Raw genomic sequence first — 18,774 nt, 5'->3', positions numbered from 1 at the left:
GATCATATCCCCGCGTCGCCACCAGAGAGCTACCGCGGAGCTCAGGCGTATTAACTGAACCCTCATATTTAACGTAAACTAACAGGGAATCGTCAGCCTCAAACACGAGAGTGAGGTTTAGAGTCTGCTCCCCTCAGAGTTGCAAATATAGGACAAAATAACCTACAGTGTATGCACGGTGTCTGTTTAAATGGTGAATAAATAACACCCACTGAAGCTGGACTTGAAGATAACGCTCTACCGTGGGAGCAGAGGAGCTAGCGCTTAGCCCAAGAGGCAGGCCTGTGAGCAGGACGGCAGGAGAGCTCAATTGGTATTCCTGCTTGAGTTGCATCCCAGAAGGCCAGCCCTCATAAATAATATGATAATACTGTATTTCCAGTGCTGCTGAGGTTAGCTGTATGGCATGGGAGGAACAAAGCACAGGGCTGTGAGAGTGACCCGAGGTGAGTGGCAGGGATCGGCAGCCGGCGGTGCATTCTGGGGTGATTGCTCTCAGAACCAGTCAGAAGCTGAGGAGAAGGGAAGTGTTGACAAGTTTAATCAAACTGTGTCAAGCTTGACAAGTGCAAGATTGGGACTGTAAAAAATGGCTGACAGGGGCGCCGTGTTTATGCAGAGAGCACAGCGCCGCCGGTACAGATCATTTACCCAGGGTTTTTTTTGGATCTGTCTGAAGGACGCCCCGGCCCCCTTGTTTAAGCGGAGGGGATCTTAAGCCGCTCCCGTCTTGACCCAATCTTTCAAAACAAACCGTGCTCCTGCCAGACAGGGTGTAAGAGTGGAAACATCGAATTTAACACTGCCATGGGGTGCATAGATGGGAAAAATACAGGTTCAGTTGCTTTCTTGCAGCTGCAGCATAAAGAGGTGACTGCTCCCTGATATCAACACGCGCGCGCGGTGGCTTTCGAGGAGGGCGCCAGCGCTCAACCCAACTGTTTCCTGCCAGGGAAAAACAGCTACAGCGGCACATTTTGGCATCCGAATATTTATGCAGAACACATTTCTACTGTAATGGCATTTTATCTCTTCGGGTTCACTGTACGGATGATATGGATGTTTACGGGGTATGTACAGTTATTATGCCATTGACGTTTTTTTTTTATCTCCCTGTCGGCCCCCTCTCTCTCTCTCTCTCCCCCCTCCTCCCTCCCTCATATCTCTTCATATGTCACAGAGTGTTTTGTGATATTTTTAGCTCAAGTATTTGCTTTTGCTGTCACTATAGAGCATTTTTTTGCCCAACATATCACCCCAGCAGCACAGTGCAGTACAGTGGAAGCACTTAAATGTAAGCAGTATTTGCCAACGTGGATGGAATACATAAAGTGTAATTCAGCCCAGAGCAGAGCATCCCTTAGTGTACTAGTTTTACGATGAATGTACTCTACGTGGAGACATCTTCATACTCATATTGGGCTGAAAAATACTTCCCATTATTGAGCTCTGATACGAACGCCGCGGTGCACACCGACACCCATATTTTTTCGCCAAACAACAAGCCCAAAGCACTTTTATGATAGCTGAGACAGCATTATCTGTATCACCCTATGATCACTCAAAGTGTCTTTCGGGTCTTCAGAGGCTTATTTTCAACAACATTTCCAAAGCCGCTAAGGTATATCCTCACATTAACATTTCAATATCCCAAATTTTCAAGGATATTGATGCTGTTTATGTATGCGGTCCCAAAAGAGAGCCTTTTTACAAAATCCCTCCACAAAACAAGTCGCCTGGTGAGATAGCTCAGTGCTTTTCCACAGCTATATATCCGACAGTGAGCCACATATTAGTACGTGACTAGCTTAGGGGAGAGTTTTGTGCGCTTAAGCATAATTCTCACATCACACTAAAGCACAGTATTTTCTGCGCTCCACAACATTGGTTGACCTCACGGAGTCTGGCTAAACTTTGAAACTTACTCCACTAAAAAAAAAAAAAAAAAAAATCAAGTCATACGAAGCTAAAGACGTATCTGACCATCCACCGCCTGAATCACAATGTCATAATTTCTCTCCACTCTGTATTTAAATGACAAACTGTGGCCTGTTTCTAATCATGTCTCCTACAGGTAATCCTTTCATGGCGGGGGGAAATGTATTCCTCTCACTTACATGCAGGGAGCATGTATTTGCATTTTAAGACAAAGTGCTGCCAGCCTCATAATCCAGTTAGTCATCCATCTACCCTTCTGCAGCCACACAGTTATATATTTGTTATTGTATCATTTAGAAATTGGGGTGTGGGGTTGCAGTGATTGATCATTTTATAATTTTAGTATTCTGATGATTATTCAAGTAGTTGGAGAAGAAATACAGTTCTCTTTAACTGTTAATTGATCACAGAGAGCAGGGTTAGCAGGTGTAGGTAAATCCTTCATGATAGTAAATAAATGTTAAGTTAAGAAGACTGGCTAGTGCACATTTATGTACCTGCTGACACTTCTCACTGCAGTCAAACTAAACCTGCTGTTGGATCCGTGCATTTTAGGCTCCAACTGCTACTTACACAACCTGGTGATTTGCTGGGTATCCATCACTGTGAGTGAAGCAGATCATAACACACTAATAACAGGAGTGGGACTCCTTGACTGAAGCAACTTGTAATTTTAGTTTTTTTTTTTCTTTTTGTGGAAAACTTAGCTAACTGATGGACATCATATCTAACCATCCAGCCATTACCTATAGCCATAATCAACATACTGTCTTCACCAGGCTTCATTTTCGACCAGCTTAAATTATTGCATTGATTTACCGATGTGATAAGTGTTAACATTAGCCTGTGTCACGTTCCGTTTCTAACGAGATCATGTACCATGATGTTGTCCTGTTGTGACGGATCAGTTAGTGTTTTGATCTACAATCGAGCGCACTGTACAGATGTCAGCATCGGAAGAAAAAAACTCCTGCACAATGTCCACTTCACTTGCAGTAAGGTATGGTACAACAAGTATCGAAACACAACCTTACCTTCATATAACCTGATTGAAACATTTTTACTACATTTCTGATCGCAAGTGAAGTGGACAGTGTGGACAGTTTTTTTTTTTTTTTTTCGGCGTCTCTCCTCTTTGCCATTAGTATTTTCTCTACCTTCCTCCAGTTTGTGTCATCTTCACGTCAAATGTCCACAATGTGAGTGTGTTTTGCACCAGTAAGAATCATCTGAGCAAAACTCTATAAATAAATCTACAGATAGCTATCTGTTAAAATATGTTGTTATGTGAATTAAACCAAGATTGTAAGAACTCATGTACCCAGCAGAATTGTTTCAGCCATAAATTGGGATTTACACATTAAGAAATCACGGTAGCTTGGAAATTAGTATTATGTTGATAAACTAGAAGTTGTATCTTTTACTTTCAAAGTGGTTGTATTGGTGCAAAAATAATTTATAATATACATTTTAGAATAATGATGATTTTTTATGTAAAATAGTGCATGGATTCTGTTCATTCAGCTCCACCTTGTAGTGTGTTATGGTGCCAACAGGGGACAAATAATGTTATAATCCCTCCGTATTATAGCGAAATACTGGTATGTATCAGTTGTGTACCGATGGAAGCTGTCAGCCCCTTACAACTAAAGTTGACAATGCTGTCATCACTGTGGCTGCTGAGCTGTAATATTTAGTTTAACACTAAAAATCAAACTGTTGGCCTCGTCCTGAAAGATCCACGGATACAGATTTCTTGAGACGAGAAGTGAAAAATCTTCTTATGTGTTTGGATAAGTGTTTAATTGAGAGATTTCGACCTCTGCTAACCCGGCTACAGACACATCTCAGATTGACTGGTTTGAGGGCTACAGATTAATATACCACATCAAAGACGGCTCAACAAGTTAAAATTTACCAAACAAAATATGTTCTATCTCGTCTGATGGCAACCCAGAGACTGAACGTCTACTGACTTCAGGTCAAAAAAAAAAAACGGGTGTACGGCTGCAGGCTAGCAGTTTTATTAAGTTTTTGTTTAAACAAACCAAAGGAAATCCCTCTAATCAATATCATGTTAAGGGGATCTTAATGCTACAATTAAGTTTGGTTGTCACTTTGACATTTTCTTTCTATTAAACCCACTATCTCTGACAACCGTGCAGAATGATTTCAGTGTTATTGTGCTGTTAGAAAGACACCGGTTGTTATCAATTTATCAATAGTTGTTCCCAGCCCTGCAGTTGTAACACTACATACTGTGCCACTGTAGTTAAACCGTCGCCTTGCTGCTACAGACCAACCTGCTGTGTCTTTTTCTGTAATATGATGGCCCAGTGAACCAAAAGCTTTTGCCTTCTGCCACAAACATTGGTGGGGAGCGGAGCAGTGTCAGTGTCAGAGTTGATTTCTGCCTGCAGTGAGGGAAACACTCAAACCGCTCGATGGACAAAGTCTGCCTCGAGGCACCATTTTAAGACTTTCCCCAAAAGGGGAGGACTTCATCTCACAGTGAGGACATGATGGAGAAAATACCTTTGCAGCAGCTAAAACACCATGAAATTCAAGTCTGAGTTAATATTGATCGGCTACAAAAGTAATCTTTTCTCACCCTTGGAGTCCGAAACAAAGAAATCTATTTCCTCCATTTTCCAACCCCGATAGGTCATATATATATATATATATATATATATATATATATATACATATATATGTGTGTGTGTATGTATTTATTTATAATATATAATAGTTGCACATATGCAGCTGTTAAAAGTACATTAAGTACAATTTTTACAATCCCACGGCATAAAATGACAATAATAAGCAGTGTGTGTGTCGGGATTTATTGGTGCTGTGATTCATCAGTGAGCAGTCTGCCTTTAAAAACTTACATTATGATCTTGTGCTCTTTTTCATGGATGAGAGAAGGCAGTTCTACAACAGGAGAAATTATTCTGTAAAATGATCTCTTAATGTATGACACTGTTTATTTTAATTAGCTGCTTTTCCCCATCACCTTTTTTTTTTTTTTTTTTTTTTTTTTTACTATTTACACACGAGCACAGTCTGTTCCAGATGCATGTCGATGATTCTACAATTTCTTGGCACAGAGTCAAGTTTGCCCTTTCTCCTTGAACTAAATATATGCTAGATAATGAATTAAAAGATTTTATATTATTTGAACATATCTGGAAATACAAAGTTCCTACCAATGATTTCAGCATCAGCTCGGCTGTTTTTTTTGCAACCACAGCTGTGCTGTAAGCATTGCTGAGGGCGGTGCCTGTTTAGTTGTGACATCACAACCCCCTGAAAGTCCTGGTGGCCCTGAGGCTTGTTATTAAAAAAATAAAAAAAAGAGAAAGAAAGAAATGGGAGTCTCACATTCTAAAATATGGGACTTTCAACGTTGTCATGGTTTTGTTGTGGCAAGTCAAAGCACAGGTTGTTGTCTTGGTTCAACATTAAAAAAGTCAATTTGACTTTCCATTACTTCTTATTACTCTTATTCTCCAGCACACATTGCACAATGGGGGCCTAGCAGTAGTTGCTTTTCGCCATAAGGCCCCCCTACGTGAATCCAGCCATGCACATGTGGAACAATAATTTCCAACATAAACATATTAGGCAAACATTAAAGGAAGCATATTGGAGACGGGGTTGGTCACGTCACAGGTTGCATAATGTCCCTTCAACTGTTGTACTGTTGAATGTAATAACTGACAAAGTAGTGATGGGTTCCTTTGGGGATTTCATGTAGCCGTGGAGCATGACGAGGCCATGATGTGCTGCATTGTGACAGCATTGGTCACATTGCCAGGTGCTCTTCTCTCAATTCAGGTCAGTGCCAACGTGGGACTCTATGGAAGCATTGGTGCGAGAACACTCGAACGTCCTTCAGTATGCTTCACTCACTTGCGAGACGCGTTGGAAAAACCCCTGCAGAACCAGAGAAAGAGGGAGAATGAAGTGTGTTATCGCAGAGAGAAAAAAAAAACCAGCCCACTGTGTGAATGACAAGGCAGGAGGACACTGCACTGCCACGCTGACATTCACTCTCTGGTAGGGAGCTTACCGCCAAAGATATGGCAAACCCTGCGGTGCTTTCACAGGGAGCAGCAGAACACACACACACACACACACACACACACACACACTGGTAGGCTTCAAAGCTCTTGTCAAGCCACTTTAACCTCACCCGAACCGCACGTAACCCTTGACTGTCACCTTTGTTTTGCTCCTAGAGCTTCCACGCATCCTGTGCCAAGCCAGGTATTTCTAATTTGCCCCTGTGCCCCGTGGGCAGGAGGAGCTGCAGTGTGCTGGCTGTGAACCATAGGTGTGACATGGCAGATGGAAGGAGCGGTGGGAGACTAGGTGAATCTTTCAGTCCTACGGCGAGTCCCCTGGGCTGCAAGTGGAAAGTGACCGCAGTAATTAATCCATTTTCACCAGTTTTTTTCAACCTCCGAATATTGAGCCTCACGGGGAGAGTGTTCACTGAAGGACACAAGTACAGCAAATTTCATTTTAGTCTTTTTTTTTTCTTACTCTATTGAAGTGGTTGGGAGGGAGGAGGAGGCAGTGAGACTGGAAGGTGTTGTGTGTGGTGAATAGGGCCATGTTAGATGGAGGTCATGGTAGTAACGCTCCAGTGGAATAAACTGAGAGGAATCCAGACATTTTAATGCATGGCTCGTCTTTATGTAGATGTTCTTCATGTATCAATCAAGTAAAACTGTAACGCATAAAGGATTCCAAGAGACTGGAAAGGATAATCTTCTTAGAGAAAGTGTTTGAATATTGAATGTATTTGATAGATGTGGACCTAGTCTTCAACTAGGCTTCAGCTTTTTTTGGTTGCATTAACTGTCGTGCAGTTGAAATGTGCAAATCAAGTTTGCAGCCCACAGTTACAGCTCAACGTCCTCATTCTTAGTAGCTGTTCTACACACCATCACAGAGAAACCCAGAAATTGGTCGAAATAATCACATTTTTTATCCCCCTCCTGGCGATTCCCCCTTATGAAATCTGTTCAGATCTCAGAGGTTGCAGGGAAATTTCCATGTTGCATCATAATGAAAACATCAGATCAAAGGAAGGAACTCTTTAAAATCTGTCTCTATAGATTAGCATTATAAGAGCAAGTATTAATTCGCAGAGAACAAAGGGGGGGTGATGCGCTTCACAAGCGTCTGCAAGACCCAGAATTAAGCCTGTGGAAGGCCAGGTGCATACGCAGGGAAAATAAAATGTAATTATTTCAATTTTCTGCAGCAGTCAAGTAAGAAGCAAATGTGATTCAGTGCTTGGCCTTGATCAGTGTTATCATCCCTGGAAGGGAAGTGACCTCTGGTCAACAGGGGCCAGCAGAGCAAAGGTTGAGACAGTAAACAAGAGATGCCCAGTGGGGTCGACTGTGAATATTTTACTGAAACAGATGGATTTTCTCTTTTAACTCAAGGTTTATCTTTTTATTGCCTTATGAATAAGTTGACCCCAATGTGAAAACGAACTGAAGTGTCTTTTTTATCAAGAATGCTTCTTATCACGTTCCCCTGAGATTAGAGGTTAGCTCGAGTGGAAAACACATATATGAGGGTATTTCGAAAAAACACTCCTTTAGACTGTGGAATATTTATAACCTTAATACAGCGAGAGAGCGAAAACCAATCAAGGATGACCAGCTGAACATACTACCAGTAGCTTATTATTACAATAGGAACAATCATTTTTTGGTTACTGACAGTGTTGGGCACGTTACTTTTAAAAAGTAATTAGTTAGTTATAGTTACTAGTTACTGCTTCTCCCAAAAAGTAACTGAGTTAGTAACTGAATTACTCCACTATAAAAGTAACTAGCTACCAGGGAAAGTAACTTTTGCGTTTTATTTCTTCCCCTTTTTGAGCTCGGCATTCATTTTAGTGTACTATGTATTTAGAAAATGTCTTTCTGCATGGCGGACCGGCAGCTGCTCTCCCCGGTATTTTGCCAATGAGGGTTCTGAAGGAGTCCTAGTCAACTGTTGATAACAGGAGCATGTTCTCAACAACATACCTGTCTATCATTGCATTCAGTTCAGTCTGTATCACAAGTTTTTGTGAAGCTGGAGCAGAAACATCCAGCTGTAGCTGCTTGGACAGCTCTGTGTCCTGCTTTGTTTGTCCTTGCCTGCTGTCATTATCAACAGTGTCAACAAAGGTGTTTTTGGCCAAACACTTCGCTCTGGGACATAATGAACACTTCACATGTGCGTTCCTACCTTTTACCTCAAGGAGATTAAAGTAGTGTCTGTACTTCCACTTTGAAAACGCCAACTTTTCCTCTGGACTCACCATTGCGGCAGCTCACCTCTGCTAGTTTGTGTGTGTGAGGCTGCTGTGTGCGTGTGTGGTGTGTGTGTGTGTAAACTGAACACTGCCTCTGATTGGCTTACAAACTCTTACTCTACTTTAGCAAATCATCATCACTTATGCGGTTGTCTTGCCCCTCCCTCCTCACTGGTTACTGACATATAAAGGTGTGCATAATTAATTTAAGATAAGACAAGAGGAGAGAAGAGAAGAGGAGGTAGAACTTTAAAATTCCAAAGGACATTCTTGTGCCAGATTGCTCCAATAAAAATTACAAGACAACCAGTGGATTCTCGGGTCACTATGTAGTTTTAGAAAAAGGTTTTCAGAACAGTGTTTGAAGCTAGAAGGTGGCAGAGTCTGATACATATAAACAAAGTAAAAACAGTATGGCATTTTATTGTCCTTTACGGTCAGTTTGTTTATTCATTTAATTCAGTCATGAAAACAAAGCAAGTTTATTTAGTTTGTTTAAGCATTAAAAGAAATCTGTCTCTTCTGTTTAAAATATTTCTCCTAAAATTATGTGGTGCACCTTTAATGCAGTCATTTTGGATCCAGGTATTTATGACTTATTTTGATCATATCTATGCATACTTTTATATATATATATATATATTTATATATATGTATGTATATATTTTATTAATCGATTGAACTGATTGTTTTTTATACACAATTCCATCATTCCTTGTGAGAATCTGAAGCTTTATCTATCCAGGTCAGCTCTTTGTAGATAACAAATCTCTTTGTACAGGAGGCTCTTCAAAGAAAGCAACATCAAAACAAGGCGCAGCTTTTACAGAATGATAAAATGACAACATGGCCACGGGTTACCGTGGAGCTCAGTAGCAGCAAAATTAAATAATGTATGAAATCAAAATCATTTAAAAAAAAAAAAAAAAAAGCTTCTTATCCTCGACTTTGAAGTCAAAATCCGCTCAATCCAAACTAAATAAATAAATAAATAAATAAATAAATATATATCTCAAACCAACTTTACAGTGTTTTGCAGCCTTTTTTTTTACACTTCCAACTTTTAATAACCTTTTCAATGTTGAATTTGTAGTAATGAACAGTAATGGCTGCAATGTTACAGATACAGAAATACCATGATCAACTCAGATCACTTGTGGGCAGGAAAGTCTCTCTACAAGGTGCAAGGTTCTTGAAAGTGTTATGTTTTGTAGCTGGCCGACCAAGAAGCAGAGACATGAAGATCGAAGTTGAGGTAAAAGGTCTGTTGTCACAAAAGGAAATGACGAGGACGAGGGCAGGCAGGTGAACAGGTTGGGCCGGGAGACAGAGCGGAGTCATCTCATTTGGTATTTCCAGGGTGAAGCAGGGATCGCTGGTGAACGGGTGAAGGCGGTTGAGCTGATTGCCGAGCAGAGAGACGGCCGAGGTATCTGTGAATGAGCGGAGCAAAAACAGTGTGTTACAAAAACAAAGGGGAAATCCATTAGAGGTCAAAAAGCATGAGATACTGTACTTGAGTGAGCTGGAGAGACGGAACAACCTGGCATCGAAGAGAGTCAAAGACCAGGGTTACAGTCTGTCAAGGCCGTTGATGAGAACCTACCTGAGGAAACGGGAAACAAGAAAACAAAACAGTCCTGGCACACACTCTGACGGAAACTTTTAATAGAGAGATGATAGGTAGATAGCTAGGGGCAGTTTATAAACAAATAAATAATTCAGAAATCATTGAATTATTTATTTTCTATCGATCGATGATAGAAGCGCTTACAGAGCCTCTGACTGTTTTGGAGGAGGAAAAAAAAAGAAAAATCAGACTAACCTTTCAAAAGAGCCCCAAACCATGCTGTACTCCAAATGGTTCAACAACAGCTTCGGATTTACTTTGAGCTGGAGTGGGATCGGTGTTTGGGGATCATTTTACATTTTCAAGGAATAGTAACAGGTCAGAAGCAAGGAGGGTAAAGGAAAAACACGAAGTAAATAAATTAAAGCTAGCGTAACATGAAGCGTTAAAGGTAAACCGATCCCTGGTTAAAAGTCTGGATTACCGTCTGTCGAAACAGAGGCGGTCAACTTTTAAACCGTTAAAAGCTGCTGAGATTCCTCTAAAAGCATTTTCATCTTTAACAAGACCACAAACCTGCATCATAACTAGTGTGTCAAAGATTAACATTTGACACATTTTGACATAGATAAACAATATAAATTGTTCAAAGGAGAGATGCAAGCACAGAGCCTGAGAGCTGCTTTGATGGCAGATAGAATCTATGGAGCAAAAAAAACATCACGCCGAGTCTGTCATCGTTTACAAACCGCAGCTCGGGCTGGGGACTCGGTGCCAAGTAATCTCTGTCAGAGAGAAGTGTGATCAATGGTATAAAAACCTCTGAAAAGATCTATAAATAGGCAGAAATAATTATCTGAGCAAATTCAGTGAATGTCAGTCTACCTGCCTCCTGACATGCCTGCTTTGTCGCAAGCTGTACTCGCAGCTGTGACATTAGGGTGCTGTGTTAAATTATGCCAACATACAGAGGCAATAAATCAGTTGAACTTTCACATGCGTGGGTCCTATCTAAATTGGATTGTTCGCTTTCCAATGCATGTGGAAGCAGATCCGTGCAGCCTCATGTGGAGTATAACACGCAATATTTAACATCAGGCTGAATAATTCTCACAGAAGCTGAAGAATGAGTATATCGCCAGAAAAAAATGCTCGATGTTCTGAGTGCTGGGGCTACTTACTTGTTTCCGAATATATGTATACTTTTGATTCATTGCTGTTAATTCATATGTTCTTTAAATATCTAGTAACTAATCCCAGGAATTATGCGTATTCTTCTGAACACTCACAATCACACAGTTCCCATTCCTCTGCACCTGCAGGGATATAAAGGTTGTTTGATTTTACCTATTGATTAAGATCAACGGAATTTGCTTAACCCTGTAAGACCCAATAGAAAAACCTAAAAAAACAATTTTTTGACCCTTCAGATGTTGTTGTAGGAGGCCTCTAATGCAGAAATGAAAGCGTTTTTTAAAAAAAAATGTTTATGTACGTTTTTAGAGAAATGTTGTAATATTGCATGTTGGGCTTAGGTGGGAGCAGAATTTCTGTATGTGTACTCATGTTCTCTGAACAACAATTCAGAACAACTAAGGGTTCATTTGCAGAGTTGATTGCTCACTTAGCCCCATAAAGGTATATAACATTAATAATAATCACACATTCATATTTTTATGAAGAATTTATATTTTTTATTTTTTTATTAAATAGCTTTTCCTAGTGACTTCTTCATTCCTTTTTTTCTTTTCATGGCTGACTTTCATTCATAGTGAAAGTCCCAAAAACAGTTCTTGTCCTCTGAAAAGCAAAGGTGAACATCACACTTGCTGCATTGCATGTTAGTGTATCCTTTAGTGCAGTATCTGCAGCTTCCTCTCCCTGTCTTCACTGGGACATGCGCAACTAGGTCCTAGCGTACATCCAATGGGAGGTGTGCACTTCTCTTGGATTTCTTCTGAGGAGTCAGAGAGCTTCCTGATGTCACTGTTGCTGGGCTCCCTTTGCCTGAAGATGGTCGTCCTCTCTTTGGAGTTTGGAGCGCCATGTTCACCAGGATGAGAGAGGATGCTGGTTGTGCCTGAAACTGTCTCCTGTTCATTGTCTCTTTGCTAGAGATCTTGAGAGAGGATGATGGTGTGCCAGAAGATGTACATGTACCAGCGACAGGATTTGATGGGGGACCTCTATTTGGCTGTAAATGAGTCCAACAAATCCACAACTCCCATGTACTTGTTGTTGGCACCAACAATGTAAGGCCTCTCAACTTCAGTGTAGGTTCGGCTGGCTTTGTCCTAGCGTTGAATCTTCTGCACAGGTTCAGGTCCAGCAAAGGATAACACAAGTGTGATTGCCCTGTTGTCAAACCATTTGACAGTACAGATGTTGTGATTCCCCTCCACTCTGACGTCATCGTTTCCTCTCCCCTTTTTCTTCAAGCTCTTCTCATCTTCAAGGTCACAGTTGGGCAGGCGCACCTGCCTGGCTGTTCCCACGTAGTGAATTCCCCAATGTTTTCCAGGCAGACAATACTGTCTGCTTATTGTAAGTCGCTTTGGACAAAAGCATCTGCTAAATGCCCTAAATGTAAATGTAAATGGCTTAGCCTATGCTCTCTACTTATCATGCCAAAAGAAATGTGCATCCCAATCACCAGCCATTAAGTCACACAATACTGCCTTGACATGACAATTCTGCTTGTAATGCACTCTAATTATCATACTAAAAGGAAAACATGCATACCCCCACTTACATCCACACATCCACATTCAGGAAAATGTTCACCTTTTCCAGAACTGAATTGTCTGTTGATATCCTCTTTGTGGACAAAGTTGTGGAATTTTAGGTCAGTCTGATCAAATTAACTACATTTTTTAGAGATAAACTTTTAAATCAGTCAAATTTGACCAGAACACAACATAAGGGTAGTATGTATACTTTCCATGTATAAAAAAACACTCTGTTTCAGGCAGTGGTGTAGTGGAGGGAATACAACCTGTCTGTTCCCACTGCAAAAAGCCTGCTATTTTGACTACCACACTCACCCAACGTTGTAATATTGCAAATATGTAACAAGCTCTAAATGAAATTTGATGAATCTATTCTACAAAAACTACATATGTACATGTTCTAGACATTGTAATAACAACAAAAAAAAAATATAAAAGACATTTTACTAACTTGAATCTGATGAATTTAGTCCAATTAAACAAAGCAATGTTGTCCGAAGGAAACCATGAGAGGTTGTGTGAGTTCATGGCCATGAGGCGCGACTTATAAACAAATGTACTATCCAATAGCATCGTGAGACTGAACAATAGGACCCAATGACTATGTAAATGTGGTAAAAAACAACATAAAATGTAACAGATTGTTTTTTAGGGTGACTGAAGGTAACGTTGTAATATTACAACTGTGGGTCTTAGAGGGTTAACTGATTACAGCAATGAACCAATGCAAAACGCAATGTGATAGCTTCATTAAAGGATCGCGTTTGTGTCTTTTTTATTTGATGGTTCTTGAGATATTTGGTTCAATAACCGCAAGTATGAACCTAAACGGCAGCACCTGAGGAAAAGTCAGGAGACTGATGAAATCGGGATTCATCCTCAGTGAACCATGAATGCTTTTACATCATTTAGTTAGAGTCCTCCAAGTCGAAGTTTGCCGACTTCTAAGGCCAAGAGAAAACTGTGACTTGCCTGTGCCACTGGAAGAAAAGCAACACTATGCAAGAATAAGTATTTGACAGCTTTGCTAACACAGCCAAGTACAACAACACAAACCAGCTGAGATTAAGACTAAAAATCAGATTAATTCTGTCTGATGTATGTATGTCTCCTTCTCTCAACTTCCTCCTTTTTTTCATCTTGATCTCTCCACCTCTGCCATTGGCTGCTGAGCTGGGTTTTGTTGCCTGCACGGCCGACTGCCCATTTCGGCACCACTCTAGGCCTGAAAACCGCCTTCTCCAAACGGTCCACAGCTCCTGTGCTACTGAAGGAAAACGCCAACTCTCCCCTGGTGCTCAAAGCTCCCGGGCACAGTCAGCTAGCAGAATGGTTAACTGAGATAACTAGCTGAGCTTCAGTTGTTGCTGCTGTGAATCTCTGTAAAGGTTTTTTGGACTATGAAACTTCACCCGACTTTAAATCTGCGCTGGGGTGAGCGGAATGCGACTGGATTTTTATATCTGGGTTATTCATCCACCTGGGACCATGACTGTCTATACAACATTTTATGGCAGTCCCTCTAATATTAATGAGATATTTCAATCTGGACCAAAGTGGTGAACTAATTAGCCAACTGACCGACGTCTCCATCCCTCGACTCATGCGGCGTGGCTTCAAACCTCTGAGCCAACGTGTTTCTTGAAGCAGACGCTAAAGCAATGTGACTGACACTGAGATGATTTCCGCCCATCTGACATAACTGTATGCACGCTTTTGTCATCCTTTCACTGAAAAAGTGTACTGATGATTGTGCAAACACAACAGATCCGTCTACACGCCGCCTCGAGAGCATTTGCCTTAAATTACAATGACAGCAACGCTGTGCTAAAAGCTTGAAACCAAAACCCACAATAGATGTATTTCATGAGGTATTTGGATTAGTTTAGTGGATTAGAAGGTAAACACTCAATTATTCACTTAGGGGCTTGCATACACACAGTCCTTGTAAGATCGTACAGGATTCAGAGCATGCATCTAATTTTTTGCCTTAAGGCGTTATGAATGAAGACAAGCAGAGAGGGTGCTTCTCCACCAAGTCTATTAGCAACAAGCCCATTAATCCCGAACATGAATACACAACATAATTATAGCCATTTATTGACTTTCATGTCTTCTCTTTGCTGGTGTGCTGTTTGTGTTTATGATACATGCAATACCGTGGATTTGAGCTGTGGTATCTGGTGGTTCAAGACCAGTCAGGTGAGACCTCAGCTCTTTTACTGAGGATTGGTTTGTTCAGTGTGTCTCCCTGCCAACAAATGAATCCGCAGTAATTCAACTAAAGGTCACTGTTTGTATTAAGTGTTTTTAACCTGAAATGATGCAATGATAGTGGCTCTGTGATTCGCTTCGATAGTACTTGAGGGGCTATACTCAGCTGATGCTAATGTCAGAACGCTAACATGCTGATGTTCTGTAAATATAATTCCTTTCTTTTTTGTCCTCTTAGTTTAGCTGCTAACATGCTAATATTAGTTAATTAGGGGAAAACAAACCGCAGCTAAGGCTTTGTTTGGGGTTATTTGGTTATTAATCAAAGTATACAGTGACATTTTGACATGATGGTGAGGCTTGAAGTCTGGGGTTCACCAACATTTATATGGTTAATCTTGTGGGGAAAATGAATGTTTGAATTAAAATGTAGGTGTTATAGCAATCAATCTAATAACTGCAGAGACGCTTCATAAATGTCACGTTCGTGGTAATGCAAGATGCAAAGTCAGACAATGAATGTGTACAGACAATTTTTGCAAATCTATCAAGCACATGTTGAGAGTAGATAGATGTTTAGTAGATAAAAACAAAAACCTTTGATGGGTGTACTAGAGGAAAACAGGATCACCAATATCAATGAAATACTTCCTCTGAGGGTGCATTTTATATGCCCATTTTGAGATTCATACATAATTTGGGGTTGTTGCACATTGTCCTGTGCAGCATTGTATTCACCCGCTGTTTGACGTGTCAGGAGTTCATGATCCTGTCTCTTTAAGGCCATTAACTCAAATAAAGCCCTGCTGCTCTGATTGGTCAGCTCACACAGGCCTGAGCCACGTCGCTCACAGTGTCTGCAGCCTGCTCAGCTGGTATTTTTTAGTTTTCAATCAGTGGCACTTCTATCTTGAGCAAGAACCATTTCTAAACCAAAAACTTCAACATTGCTTATGCTAGAGAAGTAGTGTGATCCGTATTGGCCTCAGCCTCACTGCCCGCCAGGCCCCTAATGTTACAGCTTTGTATGATGTGTTAGCAAGCTAACTGTAAAGTGCTAATCAAAGTTACACACAACTGCCAAGCAGATAAAAATCCCTGCAATCTGACCATTTTGTTATGTTCAGGGCATGTCTATCAAGTATATTTAAACACAGAAGCAGCACACATGCACACGCCAGTGAGGATCTTGTCGCAACACAGCTAATGCTAACAGTACAAACACAGAAAGCAACCATTAATTAACAGTTAGGCTCAAAGCACTGTTTGTTATTTAGTTGGCTGAAAATGGGACTCTACAATTATACAGTTTGTATTGAGTTTCTCTCAATATTACAACATTAGTCCAAGATCACTTTAGGCTGGGAGTATTCGCATTAGCTGAGCAGCATGCTGACATCCACTTCAACAAGCTGGCAGTACTGTCTCTCTCATTGGTTGTTGTGTTCTGTCTCAGAAAGGGCTCATGTAACCACTTAGGTTTTGAATGTAAATATCAAACATGTTTGATGAGTCTTTGCACAGTTCAGGGGGCTTAAGATCTGTAAACCCCTCACATTGCCAGATAATCTGTGACGACCAGCATGTTTTGAACGCGCACTGCACTAGTTATTCTGATGTGCAACCACTTTACAATATGTACAACAGTGGCCACATTCTGAATGGCTTGCTCAATCCCATGTTTGTGGGTCTAGGTAGCCCACAAGAAACTGACAGGGGTGTCATATTTACCAATTTGTGGGTTGGTAGGCACTCCAGAAAACCAAATATATGTGCACGGCAATGAAAAGGTGAGTGTTTCAGGGAATGAAAGAATAATATGTCTTCTATAATGCAGCAGTGCACATATAAAGATTATTCTCCACAGGTGTTGCCGACAGATGATGCCTGCTCTTTGAATCCACGACAGTCATGTTAAACAGGTTTTCAACACATGGATGCAGCCTGCTCTACTTTGTCACTCCAGGAATGGAGAGCCTCAGTGTAATGTGTCTAAGGTGAGAAAAGCAGGCTGTCGGCAGCAACCAATAAACAAGAGCCCGCTGCTCCACACTAAATTGTCTCTGGCACCTGATATTGGCACATTTTACATGTTTCATTGTAAAGTTTGTCAAGGTAACTGTAGGAGATTATGGTAGTTATACCTGTGACAGAGTGCTTATGTGTGCGTCTTGTTTTTCCGACAGATACCCCGGCGTTTGCTCTTCAGATTAAAACCTATTTATGTCGGAAGGCAGAGCAGCCACAGTCAACTTGTCAAGTTGTTAAGTGTTACTTCGCTGCTACTTTAATCATTCTGCTTCACTGAGAGCCGGCATGGCAGTAGACCTGCAGTAAAAAAAAAAAAAAACGCCAAGCACAGTGCAGATTAGGCTCATCTTTCAGGGTGTCTAAAAATGTTTGGTACTTGCAAAATTGAAATTCCCTCATTTATTTTACCGGGTGACACAATAATTTATTATGCTACTTCTCATCAACCGTGTGTCAAAAGAAGATGACTGGTGGAGCCCATTTGTAGCTTCATCATATCACTTTATTGTGTCCAACTTGTCACTCTATGTGAGAAGTGGCCAACATATTGTTTTATGCCTGCTCTATCAATTTGCATGTGAAATATTTTCAGGAAGTATTAATGTGATGCAACCTGTAGCCAGTCGACTCAAGTCCCTGATTAATAGTGGAATAGTGCATGCTTGTGGAAAGAGGGTGTTACCCATTGGTGACTCTTATTTCTGACCAAGAATATAACAGCTCATATTAGCAAAGAGACAGCAACACAACAAGTTTTAAGTATTTTTTAGCTCCTCTAATGGACCGAGAAAAACACTGTAATTTCTGGCCATTATCTCAAATTGAACATGCCATGCTATGGATGTGGCGAGATCAAAAGCAAGAGTGCAGTCCTTCAACAAAGACCCCTTTAGCTCAGTTTCCTATTACGGGTAATTGATGCAAGACGGAGTAACAAGAAAGGAAAAAATGCCATTTGGTCTGAAAACCTTTTAGGAAAGACGGTAACTACTTCACACAGGTTTCAAAATACATTTTCCAAGTGTGTTTTCGGAGCAAAAATTTCACTGCATTACTGAGCTGAGCTGCTCAATTACTTCAGGATGAACTCAGCTATAACACAGACAGAGAGTGTAGCTGCTATGGCTGTTTGCTTTTTTGCGATTATTTGCTTATTTTAGACATGGACTGCAAGTTGATTTGTTCTAGTTGAAGTTATCTTAGAGACTTCCCCATACAGTTTGTGAGAAGTAGAATCACTAGGTTTGTGTGAATTACTGTGTGTGTGTGTGTGTAGGTGTGCGTGTGTGTGTGTGACAGGGAAAGAGAGGGGGATACAGATCAGGAGAAATAACCTGAATGGAAAGTAAGGTCTGCTGGGAAGACCTAGCAAAGATTAGCAAGCAAAGCTAAGTAGGGTAGCTTTCACTTAATAAAAAGCAAGTTAGGCTTGCTAACTTCATCTTAACTGGCTACATGATTAATATGTGTGCTTCTTGAACAAAGAAAATACTGTAAATGACATGAATGAAAAGTTTAGTCTGGTGAAAAACTGTGCAAAGATGAGCTAAGTAAAGTAGCTTCCGCTCTAGGAAATAGGCGCTAACTAAATTCTCACATAACCAATGCTATATGTGCTTGTCCTATTAATCCATCAATGTTTGACGGCCACACAGGACTATGACATGCACCACATAGTGACTCACTATAGAAGTCGATGGCAGTCTAGTATCATGGGAAACATCCACACATTGACCTGAAGTCTGGACACTGTTTTTGTGCATGTAAAACAAAATATTTAAGTACTGTGTAAATGTACATGTATCCACAATAGCTCCAGGAGATTTACAATCAACCAGATTCTCAGATTTCAAGTTGACTTTAAGTATGCTATGTAGCCAGAGTCGGGCGTCTTTTTGAACCTCTGAGGCTCACTAATTAACACTAATAAAGAAAAAAACCAAGGTGTTAATTAGCATTTG

The sequence above is a fragment of the Sparus aurata genome, chromosome 11 (genome assembly GCF_900880675.1).
Source record: "Sparus aurata chromosome 11, fSpaAur1.1, whole genome shotgun sequence".
NCBI classification, from domain to species: domain Eukaryota; kingdom Metazoa; phylum Chordata; class Actinopteri; order Spariformes; family Sparidae; genus Sparus; species Sparus aurata.
The sequence above is the reverse complement of the archived record's forward strand: the minus strand, read 5'-3'. Positions refer to the sequence as shown.